Source organism: Gopherus flavomarginatus, chromosome 2 (genome assembly GCF_025201925.1).
Source record: "Gopherus flavomarginatus isolate rGopFla2 chromosome 2, rGopFla2.mat.asm, whole genome shotgun sequence".
NCBI lineage: Eukaryota > Metazoa > Chordata > Testudines > Testudinidae > Gopherus > Gopherus flavomarginatus.
This window is the reverse complement of record NC_066618.1, coordinates 116899725-116915566: the sequence shown is the minus strand read 5'-3', so window position 1 is coordinate 116915566 and position 15842 is coordinate 116899725.

The window sequence follows — 15842 nt, the reverse complement described above, 5'->3', positions numbered from 1 at the left end:
GCCCTACATGCCTAATTAGTTCATAAAAATGGGACTTAGGCTCCTAAATCACTTAGGCACTTTTTAAAATTTTAACCCTATTGTTAGAACTCAGATGTTACTTCAGATTCTATGGCCCAGTTTTCAAAAGTGGCTTCTAATTCTGGGTGCCTCCATGCTTGGGTGTCCAACTTCAGACACACTGGATACCCAAAAAATAAAATCAGTGGCTGCTTGCAGAAATGCTGGCCCTGTACCTTTTTTCTGTCTATGGCCTCTTAGCTAAGCATGACAGTTGTGCTAGTGGTGATGCCATGAGGATGTATGGAAAACTAGGTAAATAAATAACCTACTCCATAGGATCTGGATTCAAAGTACCAACTCATTATACACAAACCATCAAGTAGTTCTCTTTATTTCAGTCCTCCTGTAGCCCAACATTGACCACCTAGCCAGCTATTCTTACTCTCAATGCCGAATAATATGTTGCTTGGAATAAAGTCCTTAGAAACCATAGCAAGTCTAGGACCTAGATGTATGATTTGATGTCAGTGTAATTTTTTGTAAACTGAGTAAATTATTATGTATTTTTATTATTGTTTTGGTGCAGGGAAAATATTTTGTAACCATCATTCTGGGTATTATTAATAGGAGTCATTACTGGAATTTTACTCATCCCTGTGATGAGACACGTGGATCCTTTTTGAAAGCCACACTTAGACTGACCTATTATACAGCAGGAGAAAAACACTTTGGGCCAGATTCTCCAATGCCTTGCACCTAGAATAATCAATTACACCCACAAAATCTTAATCCCAGCTAAGCAAGTGGAGAATTTTGATTTCATAGCATTTTATACCTATTGTGCCCACATGCAAGTGACTACACAAGATGCTCGGCAATGGAGAATCAGTTCTTTATTCTGAACGTTTTTGAGCCACATTCACCGATATGCTCTGGCTGCTTAGCACTGCTCTGCTTATGCAAGAGCAACCTAACTGGCCAGGTCAGCCAGGATGATGGCTGTTTGCATTGCTGGAATGGCACAATGCAGCCAAGGCATTCTGGTGAATCTGGCCCAATATTTTTAGGGTATTTTTCATAGTCCCAGAAAGGCAGCAATTGTTCTATCATACCCCAGCATAAAGCCTAAGCATGAACAACATAATAGGTCAGATTGCATTTCTAGATGCTGGTTTTCTATGAAAAACATCCTTTGCCTATTACTTTTGTGCAAATTTTCTTGCTATATTGTAGCAGTAAGGGATGGAGCATCACATGTTGACACTGTAAGGCGGCCTGGATTATAAGCTACATTTTCAAAAGTGCTCACAAACTATCTGTACACATTCAAAAGTCAGCACATACCTGCAAATCCTCATTTGCCTGTTGGTGCTTATGCAAGTGTGGGGACTTTTGAATATGTAGTCTTATAAATTCATGTTGTCACATCCTGTTCTAGCAAATTGATATAGCACCCAGTTAGGATGGGTAAACAAAACCATCTATACAAATACAACAGTAACTGAAACAAATAGGAGTTTGTAATCTTTGGTGTGTGTTGCAGGCTGTAGCTCCAATATAGTTTGCCATGATATTAAAAAACAAACAAACAAATGTTAACAGAATTTTGTCAACAGAAGTCACAGAAAGACTAATGAAGGTTTGCCAGCATAGCTATAGCTGTACAGGCAAACCCTCTTAGGGTACGTGCACACTACCCGCTGGATCGGCAGGTAGTGATTGATCTATCGGGGATCAATTTATCGCGTCTCATCTAGATGCAATAAATCGATCCCCGAATGCGCTCTCGTCAACTCCAGAACTCCACCAGGACAAGTGGCAGTAGCGGAGTCGACAGGGGAGCTGCGGCCATCGATCCCGCACTGTGAGGACAAGAGGTAAGTTGAAATAAGATATGTCGACTTCAGCTACACTATTCCCATAGCCGAAGTCGACGTATCTTACATCGACCTCCCCTCAACAGTGTGGGCCAGGCCTTAGTGTAGGGAAAACTTATATCGGTTCCCTGAACAACTTTCAAGTGTAGACCAGGCCTTACTCTACTGTCACTTCATTGACTTCCATCGATTTACCCCTGCTTTACACCAACATAAACGAGAGGAGAAATAGGCCCAAAGAGTCTATAGTCTGCCTCATTTCAGCTCCATACCTTTCTTGTGCACTTTTGAGTTGCAAAATATATCCATTTGGTGCAGATATTGAGCAAGATCCTCAGCAGATATAAATTGGTGTAGTGCCATTAACTTCAATGCAGCTACACAAATGTATACCAGCTGCAGATGTGGCTCTATGCATTATGAGTTGTTGCATTATGAGTTTTCCTAGCTCTTTTCACTTTAATTTCATAACGTAACCTTCACGATTCAAGCAAATATTGAAACCATAAAGTATAAATAATAGGTCTGATTCCTTGCTCCTTGTCTAGTCAGGATGGATTTTGTATGGTAATAGTGACTTCCCAAAGTGCAAAGCAGTGAAGACTCAGGCGGTAAGGACCAGCTTTTCAGCTGGTAAATCCTTGTAGCTCATAGTGGAGCTGCTGCTGGTCTGCACCAGCTGATAATCTGGCCCTTATGAATGTGTTCTCTAATAGAAAGAAATATATTTTGTAGTCTGTGAGGAATTCCACGGATGCTATTTATTGAGTGTGTATCTATGTCCTACTTTTTTGTACAAAGATAGATTCCATAAATATTTGATATCTTTTCTACAAATTTTGCTCCAGAGAGGATTTTTTATGTTTATTATGCTGCACTATTAACCATTAACCTACTAATGTTAAAAAAATAGGAAGAGTGTAGTCTGCATTAAGATGTATTCTGCCTCTCTTAGCTGTGAAGATACTTGTATGAAAGGCTATTTTACAAATGTATGATCTAATCATTTTATGTAATACAAGTTGGAAAATAATGTGCCTTAAAAAGTCATTCTCTGGACAGCTTCTGTCTGGAGATTCCATGTGCACTTTCCAAACTGTGTTAGCTTCCTTCTTATATTTTTAAACAGTAAATTTGCTCAGTTAAAATGTCTTTATAAAAATGTTTTAAGAGCACATTGTGATGAGAACTTTGGCAATAAACTGTATGACTTTCGTGTAATTGTGCTACAGTGGAAAAACTGGTTTATGTAGCAAGTCCATCTCTGATAAATATTTATAAGAACATTCCAGCATTAAAAGTAATTTACTGAAACACAGCTTCATTGTTCTGGCTATTTTAAAGCTTATACTTTCAATGCACTACTGGTGAGAAGATTGTGGCTACTGTTATGTAGGCAGGTATAATGTATCTGATTCTGCTCAAACTTCTTGATGAAATGCATGAGAATTAACTAAGTCACATCTCTAAAAATTGTCTATTCAGTTTGAGAAAAGCTGGGCATGTGAAAGCCACTTAAACTTGAGGACAGTTTTTGCACTTTCCTGAAGGCTGTGCTGACACTCTTTCTACACCTACCAGCCTCTGCTACGGTTTCTTTAAAATTAAAGTATGATAAAGTGATCATTAATTTCTATCCCCAATCTGAAATATTTTACAACTGTGAAATGAGGAAAACTGACTAGGCAGTAGTACTGTAGAAAAGGACTTGGAGTTATAGTGGATCAGAAATAGAATATGAGTCAATCATGTGATGCAGTTGCAAAAAATGCTAATAACACTCTGGCCTGTATTAGCAGGAATGTCATATGTAAGACACAGGAGGAAATTGTTTTGCTCTAAGTTAGCATTGGTGACGCCCCAGCTGGAGTACTCTGTCCAGTTCTGGGCACCGCGCTTGAAGGAAAATGTGAACAAATTGGAGAGAGTCCAGAGGAGGACAACTAAAATGATAAAAGGTTTAGAAAACCTGACTTATCTGGAAAGGTTAAAAAAGCTGGGTAGATTGTCTTGAGAAAAGAGGACTGAGCGGGGACCCGACAACAGTCTTCCAATGTGTTAAGGAATATTATAAAGAGGGTAGTGATCAATTGTTCTCCATGTTTACTGAAAGTAGAGCAAGAAGAAATGGGTTTAATGTGCAGCAAGGGAGATTGAGGTTAATTATTACGAAAAACTGTCTATCAGGGTAGTTAAGCTCTGGAACAGGCTTCGAAGGGAGGTTGTGAAATCCCCGTCATTGGTGGTTCAATAAATACCTGTCAGGGATGGTCTAGGTTTACATGGTCCTGCCTCAGCACTGGGGGCTGGACCAGGTGACCTTCCGAGGTCCCTTGCAACCCTACATGTCTATGATTCTGAGTGACAACAATGTGCTACTTATCAAAGATGCCATTAATAAAAACTAGGGCTGTCAATCGCAGTGAATGCCTGCGATTACCTGAAAACAAAATTAACACTTTTTTTTTAATGCATTAATTGCATACCTCTGGGCGGGAAGGGAGGCATCAGTGGCTGGGGACTGAAGCCCCAGCCTGCAGCTCCATGGGCAACAAGGGGAGAGGGGGGCCTGAAACCCCACACAGGGCTGGAGCCCCGAGCCCTGAGCTGCACCCAGCAGGGCTGAAGCCCAGCCCCCACACTCGCCCCTGCACTGAGTTGGGCTGAATCCCCGATCCCCCCCGGAACTAAAGGAGTTGGTCACAAGTTTTTCTAACAGGGAGGTCACTTTTCTTTTTGAGTCCAAAAGGGGCTCCCAGCACAAAAAGTGAGAAACACTTAAAACAGGGTCCTGGCAAGCTCAGCCTCCCTGCACCCACCTCTCCTCCCCTTCCACATGTAAATCCACTCTCCCTTGCAAACAAAGGCTCACTTAGCTGAAGGGAGTTATGTAATAATCATCATTCTACATTTGTAAGTTGCGCTTTCATGATAAAGAGATTGCACTTGTACAAGGTGAATTGAAATACTATGTCTTTTGTTTATCTTTTTTAAAGTGCAAATATTTGTCATAAAAATAATAATATAAAGTGAGCACGGTACACTTTGTAGTCTATGTTGTAATTGAAATCAACATATTTGAAAATATAGAAAACATCCAAAAGTATTTAAATAAATGGTATTCTATTGTTTAACAGTGCGATTAATCACACGATTAATCGTGATTAGATTTTTTAATCTTGTGATTAATCGCGATTAATTTGTTGAATTGCTTGACAGCCCTAATAAAATCACAAGCAACTAAAAGCAACAAAATACATATTAAAGTACATTTATAATCTTCCCTTGCCCATATAATATGCAAACACCTTGGGTGAAACCCTGGCTTCACTGAAGCCAATGGTAAAACTCCCATTGATTTTAATGAAGCCAGGCCCTCATCCCTTTTTCTTTTCAAATATAAGGAAATCCATATTTCAGCATGGGAAAAACACAGTTGACATTCAGCAGCCAACCTGTCTTTTTGGTTGGTCGGTGCTGGTTTCAGTGTAATTACACTTTCTGATTTTGGAATTTCTCACTTTTGGGCAATGGGCCTGTCATGGTATAATTCCCCACTCTGAACCTTAGTGTCCAAAAGATGGGGTACCAGCATGAATTCCTCTAAGCTTAATTACCAGCTTAGAACCTGTAGCGCTGCCACCAACCAGGAATTCCAGTGCCTGGTACACTCTGGTCCCCCCAAAACCTTGCCCGAGAACCCCCAAGACCCAGACCCTCTGGATCTTAACACAAGGAAAGTAAACCCTTACCCTCACCATTGCCTCTCTCATGCTTCCCCTCCCTGGGTTACCCTGGAAGATTACTGTGATTCAAACTCCTTGAATCTCAAAGCAGAAAGGAAAATTCACCTTCCCCCCTCCTTCTCTCTCCCCCTCCCAGACTCTCCCTGAGGGAGAAAGTATTCCTAACACAGAGAGAAATTAACCTTTCTCTCCCCCTTCCCTCCATTCTCCCCACCAATTCCCTGGTGGATCCAGACCCAGTCCCCTGGGGTCTCGCCAAAATAAAAAAACAATCAGGTTCTTAAACAAGAAAAGCTTTTGATTAAAGAGAGAAAAACAGTAAAAATTTTCTTTGTAAATTTAAGATGGAATATTTTACAGGGTCTTTCAGCTATAGACACTGGGAATACCCTCCCAGCCTAAGTATACAAGTACAAATAAAAATCCTTTCAGCAAAATACAAATTTGAACTCCTTCCAGCCAAATATACATTTGAACTCCTCCCAGCCAAATACACATTTGCAAATAAAGAAAACAAACATAAGCCTAACTCGCCTTATCACCTAGTACTTACTATTTTGAATCTATAAGAACCTGTATCAGGGAGATTGGAGAGAAACCTGGTTGCACGTCTAGTCACCCTCAGAACCCAGAGAGAACAACCACCAAACACTAACAGCACCCACAAAAACTTCCCTCCCTCAAGATTTGAAAGTATCCTTCTCCTGACTGGTCCTCTGGTCAGGTGACAGCCAGGCTCCCTGAACTTGTTAACCCTTTACAGGCAAAAGAGACATGAAGTACTTCTGTTCTGTTAACTCTTAACTATCTGTTTATGACAGGGCCCTTTAACTTTCCTTTTCATGTGTAGGTAAAGAGGGAGAGCTGCTCCTCAGCTGCAGTGGTGCTCTAAGGCACATTTCTGTCCCCCATCCTAGATCAGCTTAAGGGCTGATCTATGTTGTGCTAGCCACAGTGCTGCAGCAGTGATCATGTGGAGTTTCATGCACTCCTCTCCTGGCACCTCACCTCCCTGCAGAGGCAGATTAAGGTCTCCTAGGGCCCTGAGCCAGATAGGGTTGCTAACTTTCTGATTGCACAAAACTGAACACCCTTGCCCTGCCCCCTACCCTGCCCCTTATCCAAGGCCCCGCCTCCCGCTCCATCCCCCCTCCCTCGGTTGCTTGCTCTATCCCACCCTCACTCACTTTCACTGGGTTGGGGTGCAGGCTCCGGGGTGAGGCTGGGAATGAGGGGTTTGGGGTACAGAAGGGGGCTCCGGCCTGTAGCTGAGGGGTTCAGAATGCAGGAGCGGGCTTAGGGCTGGGGCAAGAGGTTGGGGTGTGGGTGGAGGTGCTGGCTACGGCTGGGAGTGTGGGCTCTGGGGTGGGGCTGGGGATGAGGAGTTTGAGGTGCAGGATAGGGCTTAGGGCTGGGGCAGATGGTTAGGTTGCGGGAGGGGATGCGGAGTATGGGCACTGGGAGTTTCGGTGCAGGAGGGGGCTCAGGGAGGGGCAAAAGGTTAGGATGTGGGAGGCGGTTCAGGGTGCAGGCTCCAGCTGGGCGGCACTTACCTCAGGCAGCTCCTGGTTGGTGGTGCAGCAGGACTAAAGCAGACTCTCTTGCTGTGGCTCCGCGCTACTCCCAGAAGCAGCTGGCATATTCGGCTTCTAGACACAAGGGTGGCCAGGAAGATTCCACACACTTCCTGTGCCCACAGGCACTGCCCCGCAGCTCCCACTGGCTGTGGTTCCTGGCCAATGGGAGCTGTGGAGCTGGTGCTCGGGGTGGGGGCAGTGCATTGAGCTTCATTGATCGCCCCTCCGCCTAGGGGCTGCAGAGACAAGTCAGCCTCTACTGGGAGCTGCACAGAGCCAGGGCAGGCAGGAAGCCTGCATTAGCCTGCTGTGCCGCCAACCAGACTTTTAATGGCCTGGTCAGCAGCGCTGACCAGAGCTGCTAGGGTCCCTTTTCGACTAGGTGTTCCGGTCAAAAACTGGACACCTGGCAACCCTAAGGCCAGAGAAAGTGTGGAGGCCTCGGCTCCAGAACCATGACCCCTCCCCAACCTTTATGTCTATTGTCCTCCCATTCTGCTCCTTCTGCCTGTGGCCTCACCCCTGTTCCACCCACGGCCCTACCCCATTCCACCCCTTCCCCCATGGCCCTGTCACAGTTTTGCCCAAGGTCCTGCCCCATTCTGCCCCCCCCTACACTGCAGTTCCACCCCCCATTCACTCCTTTCTGCCCCCCACTGCACCCCAAAACCAGAGAAGCTCTGTCCCCCTGCAACAGCCCTGGGGCCACAGTGGGGAGCAAGAGCTCCTCCAGTCCTGGGGCCACAGCGGGGGGCCAGGTACTGGGGCTTCCTCCACCACCTCTTGCTCTTGCCAGGGACTGGGGTTGGGGCTCTGGCCTGACCCACCTGCCCAGCACTTCTGCTGGGGACCAGGGTCGGAATGCTGGGGCTTCCCCTGCCTGTTCCACAGCTTCTGCCAAGGCTTTGGGCTTCCACCATCCTGCAGCAGATTTCTGCTGTGGCACCCATTTTTCTGGGCCCCCCCAACTGACCAGGGCCCTGGGCATGGTCCCCATGGGCCCATGGGCTAATCTGCCATTGCCTCCTTGCCCTTTATGTGAGGTGAGGAGGAGTGGATGTTCCAGCTTTACAACACCTGATGTGTCAGAGGAATCTTGACTTCATGTTCAAAGCAACTTTTGTGCTTGTGAAGGAAGGAGTGTACTACCCCTTTAAGGGACCAGCTGGAGTCTACAGCAAAGCAGCCTGGATGTAATCAAGGAAGCTCCTTGTCCAACCCTGGGGGCTGGGCTATTTAAACAAGAAAAGGAAACTGAACAGGAGAGAGGATGCTAGAAACCAGATAGGTGGTGGGCTCTTGTCTCTCTTGGGTTCCAATAGCCTGATTAGACCCAGAGACTAGCTGTTGATTTTAAGGTTGGGAGCTCTGAACCAGGGCCCTAAGGTAAGGCCTTATGAACTTTTAAGACTTCTGCATCCCTGATGGTTTCTTAAAGACAGCATATTGGTTTTATTAGTCTGTTTTGGCTTCTGCTTACTTGGATCTGATTCCTTACAGCACTGATTCCTGTCAAGTCACGTAATTTCTCTGTTTACTGGGTTAGCATTATTTGTCTGACTTTACAGTTGGCAAATGCAATGGGTGCACTCCTGTCCCCAGTGGTGTCAATGCTATAAACTTCCTGTAATGCCTCTGGCAAAGGCAGTTGACCATTATCCTCTCTGGAAATGGAACCTTTGTCTATATCCCTTCACATAACAGGCACCCAGCAGGATAAGTCACTTCACCAGATTGCCTTTCACTTTTGAAAAGTAGCCTGGGCAGCTTGATGATCAATTAAAATATTCTTGGATTTTTTTCCATTGGCTTCAATCACAGAAAGTCACATCTAGTATTCAAGTGGTGTCAATCTCTGAAATGCTTTAGTATTCCTGGCCTTGACAATGAATGCCAAACTCTTCCTTGGTTTGAATGTTGTGATATAACATGACTTTGCAGAGCTGAAAGAGGGACACAAAGAAAAATGAGCACCTTTTAAAAAAAAATTGTAAGAGGCCATTTTAAAGTCTCAGAGTTCAAAACTCCAGTCTAGTTGTTGATTAGACTTAATAAACATTGTTTTTCTTGTCTGGAGTTACAGCAGGGGATTAAAATCAGCCTTAAAGTTCCAAGCAAGTTTCCATTATATCTGTGAAGAGTCGACTACTCCCCACTCCACAAGCCAGGGATGTGCAACAAGAACTCTGGCCCTGTAGCTCCAAAAACTACAGGTATCTACCAGACAAAGGTCCATCTCTATTCACAATCACCTTTAAAAGGCACTTTATGTCTTTCCTGAGATGCAGTGTCCTGCTAGAGAAAAACCTGCTCACTCAGATATATTGGGCGTGATCCTGCATGGCACTAAGTACTCAGGCTCTGATCCAGAGACCAGCACTTGAGTACATAGTATTACTGAAGTACTTTATTGGATCAGGACCAGATTGCTCGGCACATTGAGGCCCATTGTGTCGTATCTTGTTTGTCAAGTCAATGGTAAAATCTCAGGCTGATACAGAGTCTGAAACTACCACCACCAAAAAATTACTTTGCTTTATTATTGATGCTTATGCTTATTATGTCACCCTATCAACATGTCCTAAGAGAAACCAGGACAGTGTATGAATCACCCCCCAATTACGAAAAGTGGGTATGCCAGAAGATGGCGCTGCAAGACTAACATAGCCAGCATATATATTTTTGCAATACCTAGCGTTCAAATCCACTTAGCAAACTCAGGTATTCTATAGTCTAGTGTGGCTTGATTTCTGATGCTTTATCACTAAGACATCTCCAAGATATTTGTCAATTTTTTTTAAAAAGCCTAATTAAATTAATATTTAAAGAATATTCAAAAATGTAAGTAATAACTTACCACTAGAACTTGGAATCCTTTGCTCATCCTAATTTAAGACTCTAACATCTTAAAATATTTTTCTGGGATAATGTCCATAAACAGTTACCATGATTGTTCCTGGTAACCAACTTAGGCTCAACTCTGTTACCATGTTCAAAGTTCCCCAGTAGCCAAGTCAAATATTACATTAGCTCATTTTGAGCCAAACCCTATTGAAGTCAAGTGGAGTCTGTCTGTATATTGACTTCAATGGGATTTGGGCTTAGAATCAGGTTCTGCATCATTTTAGAGGTCCCTTTCAAAAATCACAATGTGATTCAGCTCCCAAAGTGCTTTTTTTATGTATATATTTTAGTGCTAAGTGGTTGCTAAGACCATTACAGGGGGATGTTGTAATACAGAGGTTCACCTCTTCCACGCCACCGTCTTTTTTCCCGTCGTAGTAGACACCGTCAGGCCACTCAGCATCCTCTCCCTGGACTGTAAACTGACAAACCTGTAAGTCTCTGGAATAGAAAGGCTTGAGAGAATTAACATGGTACACTTTAGGCTTTAGTGAGGAATTGGGAAATGCTATGAGGTAGTTTACAGCTCCCAGGCGCTCTTGGACCGTGAAGGGCCCTTCCCATGATGCTTCCATCTTATGGGCCTGTTGCGCCTTCAAGACCATAACCTGGTCTCCTACCTTGAAGGACCGATTTCTGGCATGTCTGTCATACCAGGCCTTTTGCTCTTCTTGAGCATCCTTTAGGTTCTCTTTAGCAAGGGCTAAAGAGTGTCGGAGGGTGCTTTGTAGGTTGCTTACAAAGTCCAGAATGTTAGTTCCTGGAGAAGGCGTAAACCCCTCCCATTGCTGCTTTACCAACTGTAATGGCCCCTTAACCTCGTGACCATACACAAGTTCAAATGGTGAAAACCCTAAACTGGGATGTGGTACAGCCCTGTAGGCAAACAGCAACTGCTGCAACACTAGGTCCCAATTATTGGAGAATTCGTTGATGAATTTACGTATCATGGCCCCCAAAGTTCCATTGAACCTTTCCACCAGGCCATTGGTTTGATGGTGGTACGGGGTGGCAACCAAGTGATTCACCCCATGAGTTTCCCACAGTTTTTCCATGGTCCCTGCCAGGAAATTAGACCCTGAATCTGTAAGGATGTCAGAGGGCCAACCTACCCTGGCAAAGATGTCTGTTAGGGCCAGGCACACAGTGTTAGCCCTGGTGTTGCCTAGAGCTACTGCTTCTGGCCATCGGGTAGCAAAGTCCACTAAAGTCAGTACGTACTGCTTTCCTCTGGGCGTCTTTTTTGGGAAAGGGCCCAGAATATCCACAGCTACTCGCTGAAATGGGACCTCAATTATGGGGAGTGGCTGGAGAGGGGCCTTGACCTGGTCTTGAGGCTTTCCCACTCTTTGGCATACCTCACAAGACCGGACATACTTGGCAACATCCTTGCCCATCCCCTCCCAGTGGAAGGACTTCCCCAACCGGTCCTTGGTTCTGTTCACCCCAGCATGGCCACTGGGATGATCATGGGCTAAGCTTAAGAGCTTCCCCCGGTACTTAGTTGGAACCACCAACTGTTTTTGCGGCTGCCATTCTTCCCGGTGTCCACCAGAAAGAATTTCCTTGTATAAAAGTCCTTGGTCTATAACAAACTGGGATCGATTAGAAGAGCTGAGAGGCGGTGGGGTGCTCCGTGCCGCCGCCCAAGCTTTCTGAAGGCTGTCATCTGCTTCCTGCTCAGTCTGGAACTGTTCCCTTGAGGCTGGGGTCACCAGTTCTTCCTCAGACTGTGGACTTGGGCTTGGTCCCTCTGGAAGCGCTGTAGGTGATGGGGTTGTTTCCGTTGCTGGTGAACCGCTCTCCGCTGGTGCACCTGAGGGTATTTCAGGCTCTGGCTGAGCCTTTTGGGTATGGCTGTCTGTTGTTTTTGCCAGTTTTGGCTCGCTGGCGCCCTCTGGCGTTGAGTTTGAAGATGGGGTTGCAATGGCTGGTGCTGGTTGCTGTTCCAGTTCCGGGCCTGGGACTGGAGGTGCTGTGGCTGTTTCAGTGGTAGGCATGGAATCCGGGTCCACTACCTCTGTCTGGGTCTCTGGTAACACAGACGGGGCCTCTGTGGACGGCTCAGGAACAGGAATGGGTCTGGAAGCTTGCCTGGTTTGGCTACGTGTAACCATTCCCACTCTCTTGGCCCGCCTCACCTGGTTGGCCAAGTCTTCCCCCAGTAGCATGGGGATAGGATAATTGTCATAGACTGCAAAAGCCCACATTCCTGACCAGCCTTTGTACTGGACAGGCAGTTGAGCTGTAGGCAAGTCTACAGCTTGTGACATGAAGGGATAAATTGTAACTTTGGCCTTTGGGTTGATGAATTTGGGGTCAACGAAGGATTGGTGGATAGCTGACACTTGTGCCCCCGTGTCTCTCCACGCAGTAACCTTCTTTCCGCCCACTCTCAAATTTTCCCTTCGCTCCAAGGGTATTTGAGAGGCATCCGGGCCTGGGGATCTTTGGTGTGATGGTGGTGTAATGAATTGCACTCGCATGGTGTTCTTGGGACACTTGGCCTTGATATGTCCCAGTTCATTACACTTAAAGCATCTTCCATCTGATGGATCACTGGGCCGAGGTGAGTTACTGGAGATTGGTGAGGTTGAAGGGTAGGGTATCTGTGGCTTTACTTGGGTGGTATGTGGGGTTTTTGGCTGTCCTCGGTTGTAGGGTTTATGGTCTGTGTGCCCCCTGGGGTAATCGTTCCCCTTGACAGTAGCTTTCTTGCTTTCTGCCAGTTCCATCCATTTGGCTCCAATCTCCCCCGCCTCAGCGATATTCTTGGGGTTTCCATCTTGTATGTACCGCGTGATGTCTTCAGGAACACCATCCAAGAACTGCTCCATTTGTATGAGGAGGTTCAGTTCTTCCAAGGTTTGAATGTTGTTTCCTGTTAGCCAGGCCTCATAGTTTTTTGCAATGTAGTAGGCGTGTTTGGGAAATGACACCTCTGGTTTCCACTTTTGGGTTCTGAAGCGCCGACGGGCATGATCTGGGGTTATCCCCATCCTGTATCTGGCCTTGGTTAGAAAAAGTTTATAGTCATTCATTTGGTGCTTAGGCATTTCAGCTGCCACCTCTGCTAAAGGTCCACTGAGCTGTGACCTCAATTCTACCATGTACTGGTCTTCGGGAATGCTGTACCCAAGACAGGCTCTTTCAAAATTTTCCAAGAAGGCCTCGGTGTCATCACCTGCCTTGTAGGTGGGAAATTTCCTGGGCTGTGGAGCAATATTTGGCGCCGGGTTGTTAGGGTTGGCCGGCACAGGCAGCCCAGCTTTTGCCAACTCCAGTTCATGTTTTCTCTGTTTTTCCTTCTCTTCATTCTCTTTTTGTTGTTTTTCCATTTCTCGGTGGTGGGCCGACTCTTCTTCTGCTTGTTTCCTTCGGTAGGCCACCTCTTCTTCTTCTTGCTTCCTTCTGTGGGCCAACTCTTCTTCTGCTTGTTTCCTTCGGTAGGCCACCTCTTCTTCTTCTAGTTTTCTTTTGTGTGCTGCCTCCTTGGCTGCCTCTTTGGCTGCCTGTTCTCTTTGGTAGGCTGCCTCTTTGATCTGTTCTTCTCTTTCTTTCATCTCCATCTCTTTTTGTTTTATTTCCAGTTGTCGCCTGTGTTCAGCTTCTTTGATTTGTTCTTCGGCGTCAATTTTTGCCTTAGAAGTCATGGTTCCTGTTTTCTTGTGTTGGGGTGCCCTCCGGTGTTTATCTTCTGAACTGCAGGCTCTGTTGCCTCCTGAAGTCTGCCTAGCAACAGTGCTTTTTTCCTTTTCTCTCTCTAGCTAATGTTCAATGAAAGGAAACCAGAAAAACCACTTTATTTGCATGCATATAAGTGCCGGTACTTGCCTCCTAATGGGAGGGCTATTGCATGACAAAAGACCCTTAACATGCAAGCCACAAACTGCGAGAGAGAGCAGAAAAAAAAATTCTCTCTGGTTCCCTTTTAAAACCAACCGTTTCTCTCTGCTAAAAAGCCCTTAGCAGAGAAAAGAAAAATATAATATTCCTACTGGCTTCTGGATTCTAGTCCCACCAGCTGCACACCATGTAATAACCTTAGTCCCAGATTTGGACCTTAGCGTCCAAAATATGGGGGTTAGCATGAAAACCTCCAAGCTTAGTTACCAGCTTGGACCTGGTACCTGCTGCCACCACCCAAAAAATTAGAGTGTTTTGGGGCACTCTGGTCCCTCTGAAAAACCTTCCCTGGGGACCCCAAGACCCAAATCCCTTGAGTCTCACAACAAAGGGAAATAATCCTTTTTCCCTTCCCCCCTCCAGGTGCTCCTGGAGAGATACACAGACACCAACTCTGTGAATCCAAACAGAGTGAATTTCCCTCTCTGTTCCCAATCCTGGAAACAAAAAGTACTTTCCTATTCCCCCAGAGGGAATGCAACATCAGGCTAGCAATCCAACACACAAATCTCCCCTTGATTTCTTCCTCCCACCAATTCCCTGGTGAGTACAGACTCAATTTCCCTGAAGTAAAGAAAAACTCCAACAGGTCTTAAAAGAAAGCTTTATATAAAAAAGAAAGAAAAATAAGTACAAATGTTTTCTCTGTATTAAGATGATACAACACAGGGTCAATTGCTTAAGAGAATATTGAATAAACAGCCTTATTCCAAAAGAATACAAATCAAAGCACTCCAGCACTTATATTCATGCAAATACCAAAGAAAAGAAACCATATAACTTACTATCTGATCTCTTTGTCCTTACACTTAGAAACAGAAGACTAGAAAGTAGAACTACTTCTCCAAAGCTCAGAGCAAGCAGGCAGCCAGAAAACAAAGACAAAGACACTCAAATCCCTCCACCCAAAGTTGAAAAAATCCGGTTTCCTGATTGGTCCTCTGGTCAGGTGCTTCAGGTGAAAGAGACATTAACCCTTAGCTATCTGTTTATGACAGATGTGAATAGAATGTTTCTGTTCCAAAGATTTCTCAATCTGTACTGATAAGCTTCAGAGATGGAATGGAAAATGGGATGCAACAAAGAAACAAAGTAGTTGAATAGCAGAGTTGCACACACATCTAGTGTTTTTCATTTATTTGTCAGCATTTCTTTGAGGGAAGAACTTCTTTCTAGGCCTTTTGGAAGAAACATGACTTAGGAAGGTACTTGAAGGTATAGACTAGTGGAAGCATTGCAGATCATGGAAACAAGGTCTGATGTAGCTGCTATCCTTACCCATTAGCAAACTACACTGCTGCATAAGGCACCAAGAAATTTGAGGCACCAAATTGCCCCAAATTTCCTGGTGCCCTATGCAGCCGTGTGCTGCTCCAGCGACCAGCCCAATCCCCCGGCTGGCTGAGCCGGCCAGGAAATCTGCCCCTGCTCTGCCCCTGTCCCGCCTCATCCCACCCCTGCCCTGCCCCAGCCCTGCTCCCACTCGACTCCTTCCCCAAAGCCCCTGCTCCATCCCCACCCCGCCTCTTCCCACCCCTGCTCTGCCTCTGCCCCCACTCCCACTCTACCCCTTCTCCTGAGACACATCTCAGGGGACTGCAACAGGGGTCTGGTGCACCCTGCACTCACTGGGTGGTGGGAAATGGAGCGACCCGGGCCCAGCCTGCCCCACTCTGCAGCTATAGTGTATTAAAATGCTTTCCGTAGTCATGGCATAGACTATAGTGAAAGAAACTGCTACCTGTAGGCATTTGCTACATCAGGTAGCAGTTTACTACACCGGCTTCCAGCCGCCCCACAGGTGAGTGCTGGGTGGCTGCTTAAGTAAT